Consider the following 5,503-nt stretch of genomic DNA (forward strand, 5'->3'; position numbering starts at 1 on the left):
ACTGATCGAACATTTAAACTCCATTCGATCATTCTCAAACTTGAATTCAACGTCCAAAATTCCTCAGATACATAGCAACCAAATTTACGTCAGAAACTTAACTTAATTGAGAAACTAAATTGAATACGAAGATAAAACATTGAAAATTGGCTTAACGAGTGTAAATTTGGCAAAACGACCTTCAGAATCAAATCAAGAAGTCGAAAAACATAAAATAGGGCTTTTCTGAAAAATTTGACTTTTTTTGTCAAAGTCAAAGCCAATGGTCAGAACAATCAAAGTCAATGGCCATACCGGTCAAAGTCAACGGGTCGGGTTGGGTTATCTCAGTTCAGATTCGTCTAGACCGGCTGGACCGGTTCTAGAATGTTTCTAGGGCAGGCAGAGCAAGCCCACGCGTACGCAGAGATGTGTGGTGATGACAACGGGCTTAGGGATGACTGTGGATTACTCCTTGATCGATCCCAACATCCAATTCATCAAAAATTAATTCAACATCTATTGTTAAATACAACAAACAACCAAAAAAGTAACCCAACTTACCTCAACACCAACGATCGAGGAAACGATAGCAATGGATCGACCCAAGGGATAGGTTTTGTGTGGGCTACGACATGGAGCAAGCTAGTGCAGGCGGTAAGTTGTCCCGGTCATCAGTTCAATCGAAATTGGTGAAAAACTGAGGTGTGATTTGAGGGTTGTTGTCACACACTCAAACCTCGACTGGCGATGAACGACGACGTATAACAACATGGTTTTGCTCAGGTTATGGTCGTCGATAGATGATCCATCGAATGAGGGTGGTGGCGGAGGTCAGAGATGGTCAAACGAAACTGAATCGAGGCGATAGGGGGCCAACGGCTAGGGTTTAGATAAATTTGAGGATTTTGCTTCCAATCAGGGAAGAATTAGTATTAATTATCCAAAAAAATTAGGAAAATTAAGGTTAAGTCCCTGAACTTCCTAGATTTTTAAACTAGCCCAGAAAATTTAGAAACTTACAATTTGGTCCCAAAATTTTCCCTTATTACAACTTTAATTCGATACTTTAAAACTAGCCCCTACATTGGGGTGTGACACTAACTTCCGTTGGAGCCATCCTATATGGAGCCATTGAGATAAGTGCAGTACCCAGGAAAACATAAATTTTAAACTCAATTTCTCAATCAGGAGGTAATTCGGCTAAATCATCAGGAAAAACATCTAGAAATTCTCGAACTGTCGAAATATCATCCAATCAAATTTTAGATATTCGGGTATCAATCACATTTTCTAAGAAAGCTATACAACCTTTTTCCATCATTTTCGTTGATGTCATTGCTGATATCACATTGGGCAAATATATCACTTTTTCTCCAATTACTATTTTCTCGGCACCTTCTACATCCTTTATAAATAATCGCTTAATGCGACAATCTAATCAACCATAATACCGAGATAACCAATCTATTCCCAATATAATCTCAAACTCGTCAAATGGTAACTCTAAAAATTCACCAGGAACAGAACCCCTTAAATATTTATTGAACAATTTCTACTAATCAGTATACCTCTGGCACTAAAACCCAGTGGGTTTACATCTATTATCTCACTATTGATGGGTTCTAGCTATTTTATTTTTAACTAATTACGAGCTAATATAGGAATGCGTAGAGCCCGTATCAACCAAAACAAAAACAGGCTCGTTATAAAGATAGAAAGTATGTTGAGATTTGCGGAAGCTCAAATTGACAACCAAAATAGTTTGCAAAGAGGGGTTGAATTGATTTTTGTGTTTAGGGAGTAAGGAGATAAAAAGATAGAAATTTGCATAGCTATTATGGTGGTTCGACTTCTCAACCAAGTCTACATCCACTAACTTAGCTCCTTACCAAGGATTTTCCAACAAATTCACTAATTTGTTCTTTCTTTTTATAGGACAAAGAGATAACATTTACAATTCCCTAGTTTTTCACGGGCTAAACTAGACCTTTACCTAGCTTTTAACAGGCTAAGCAAGAACTAGAACCCCTTTACAATGAAAGGAAATATAAACAAGAAAATCTCTCTTAGGTAGGTGTTTACAAGAATTAAGCTCACGAGAACAAAATATTTACAAGAGAAAGATGAAATAAGATTGAAAACTCTTCTCTTATGTTTGATTTCTTGGATAATTGTTCTCTATCTTCTTGAAGTGTCCTCAGCTTGTTTTTATAGCTTGAAATGAGTTTGAAGTCGTATCTAGCCGTTGGGGATTAATTTCCTGCAAAATAAGGCTGACCATAATATGAAGTATCGGTAATCCTATATGGGCATCGATACTACCTTTGTTAAATTCAAATTCAACTAGCAGTTGCTAGCCATTAGAGCCTTGTAGTATTGATACTTCATAAGGGGTATATGTTCTACTTTGCACTATGGCATCGGTACTCTTGCATGGTATCAGTACCCAATTTGCATTCGATGTTTTGAGCCTTCATGGTAGTATCGGTACTACCTTGATGGTATCGGTACCACCTTTGCCTAAGGTATTGATACCCATTCATGTGGTATCGATACTGCAAAGAACAATTATCGGTACTACTTGTAATTTTAGCTCAATTCATCTTTTAAATGGACTTTTAATTATTTTTGAAATCTTTTAAAACTTTGAATAAATTCAATTCAAGTCCAAAAACATTTTGCCTTAATTTGTTATATCGAAACATAGTTCTACAATCTCCCCCCTTTTTGATATAACAAAACATATGAAAAATTGTTTTTGGCGAAACTCCCCCTTAATAAAATGTTTAATGAAAAAGACACCAATTGTTGCAAAATATATGAAAATATTAAGCTCCCCCTTTTCATTAAGAAATTGAATTTTTCAAACCATAACTTATCCCCTTTTTTGTTATATAAAAAAATAATTCATCTCTAAAGTTCTAAAATAACTTTGGAGAGTAAGTGGTAAATTTGACATTTAAAAATCATTTGAAAAATCAAAGCTCCCCCTCAATAAGGGCATTTCAAACAAAAATTAAGCTTTAACATTTTGACACTTAAAATTGAATTTTAACAAAGAATAACAAACATGTTAGTAGTACATGAAATTTAATATATCCAAGTCTAAAATATTTTATGCAAAATTAATGATTGAAATTAAGTGCATATGCATAAAGGTTTCCAAAAAAATGTTATGCATTAAAAAAATTAATATCAATTGTTAGAGAGATATCATTTTCATTTAAACTACTTGCATAAACATTCAAATTTAGGTCAAAAATTAAAAGTTATAAAATCAAAACATTTTGAAAAATTGATATCAATTGTTAGAGAGATATCATTTGTATTTAAACCAATTTTGACCAAAATTCATTATGATGAACTAAAAATTATGAAAAATCATTAAAATTTTAAAATGTTCATCAAAAACATCTTTTCAACGTATATGAGATTAAAATAATGTATAATCATTCAAAATCAAAACTCATGCATGCATAAATCATTCAAAATCAAAACTCATGCATGCATAAATCAAAATGAGCAACCAAAATAACCAAAATCAAAAGCATTAAGCTTAGAGGTTACCCATTCCTTTTTCATGTGTGGCTAGAGCATTTGAATATCTTTACTTTCATCACCATTGCTCCCACATACCTATAAGATATATTTATTTGGATTTTGGTATCCAAATTGCTTTGGATCCTTGGACGTTAGTTTCAATGCCCCTTGTTCCCTTGGGAACACATACTTGTTTTCCTTTCTTCAAAAGACAAGTATGTTCCAAATGACCATGAAAATGACAATGTGAACATTTTACCATTTTTAAGCATAATGAGTTGTTTTTAGAAATTAATTTTTTTTTCTTTTTTAAGCTCTCAAGCTGAACTTTTAAATCAAAATTTTCTTTTTCTAAATCATTGATTTTGATTTTTGAAAACTCTAAATCATTTTTCAAAATTTCATTTTGATTTTCAAAATCAACTTTTGCTTTCAAAATTGATTTATTTTCAATTTTGAGTTTTGAAATTAATTTATTATATTTGGAATTCGTGGTCTCAAATCTCAAATACAACTCATTATAAGCATCTTGTAACTCATCAAAAGAACATAAATTTAGTTCATTTGAGTTAGAAGATACCTCGAAATCTTATTCGATGGCCATGAGGCATAGGTTGACGACTTCTTCATCATCATTGGAGTCATCTTCATCACTCCAAGCTGCAACAAATGCATTCTTCTTAGATGGTCATTTCTTTCTTAGAAGGGGACAATCATACTTGACATGCCCCGTTCTTTGACAATCGAAGCACACCGGGTGACTTTCTTCTTGCTTGATTCATGCTTCACTTTCTTGGAAGACATGAATCTTTTTAGTTCTTTGAAGAGCTTGGCCATCTCTTCTTCTTCATCATTGTCTTCATCCACATCTTCACTCGAATCTTGATAGCTCTCGTTGGTGGACTTGAAGGCAATGCCTACCTCATTCTTTTTCTTGTTTTTATTATCTTCACCGTCTTTCTCTTCCTTCTCCATCATCTCATGAGTGAGAAGAGAACCAATCAGTTCGTCGAAAGAGAGAGACTTTAGGTCTCTAGCTTCGATAATGGTCATCTTCTTCGATTGCCAAGACTTTAGAAGAAAGTAAATCATCTTCCTCATAAGCTTCTCATTAGGGATCACTTCTCAAATCCCTTGAGATCGTTAACAATCATGAAAAATCTATCTGTCATAACTTTGATGTATTCATCGGGTTCCATCTTGAAATTCTCGTAGTTATGGTTGAGAAGACTTATCTTAGTACCCCTCACTTCGTCGGTTCCTTTATGAGTGACTTGGAGCTTATCCCAAATGTATTTGGCACTGGAACAAGATGAGATTTTTCCATATTCATCTGGGATTAAAGAAAAAAAGAGAATTTGCATAGCCTTAGCATTATGCTGGAACATTTTCTTTTATTCATTACTCCAATCATCCCAATCATCTATCTCACCGGGTAGAGTAGAGTAACCCTTCATAATTGAGTTCCAAGCTCCTAGATCATAGGCTCAAATAAAAAACATCATCTTATTCTTCAAATGAGAATAATTTGTTCCATTGAAGAATGGTGGCTTGTTGACCAGTTGTGAATCTACAATATGTGAATCTTCAATGTAATAGGCACCGGAGGTTGAAGCCATTTCTTTGTCGGTTGTATCAGGAATCGGTAAAGCTTCTTCGAGGATCGTCTTAAGGATGTGAATCCTTATAACGAGTCAAGCTCTGATACCAATTGTTGAGATTTGCGGAAACTCGAATCGACAACCGAAATAGTTTATAAAGAGGGGTTGGATTGGTTTTTGTGTTTAGGAAGTAAGGAGATTGAAAGATAGAAAATTGCACAGCGATTTATAGTGGTTCGACTTCTCAACCAAGTCTACATCCACTACCTTAGCTCCTCACCAAGGATTTTCCAACAAATTCACTAATTTGTTCTTTCTTTTTACAGGAAAAAGAGATAAGATTTACAACTCCCTAGTTTTTCACGGGTTAAACTATAACA

Source organism: Hibiscus syriacus, unplaced genomic scaffold (assembly GCF_006381635.1).
Source record: "Hibiscus syriacus cultivar Baekdansim isolate YM2019G1 unplaced genomic scaffold, ASM638163v2 tig00003507_pilon, whole genome shotgun sequence".
Classification (NCBI taxonomy): domain Eukaryota; kingdom Viridiplantae; phylum Streptophyta; class Magnoliopsida; order Malvales; family Malvaceae; genus Hibiscus; species Hibiscus syriacus.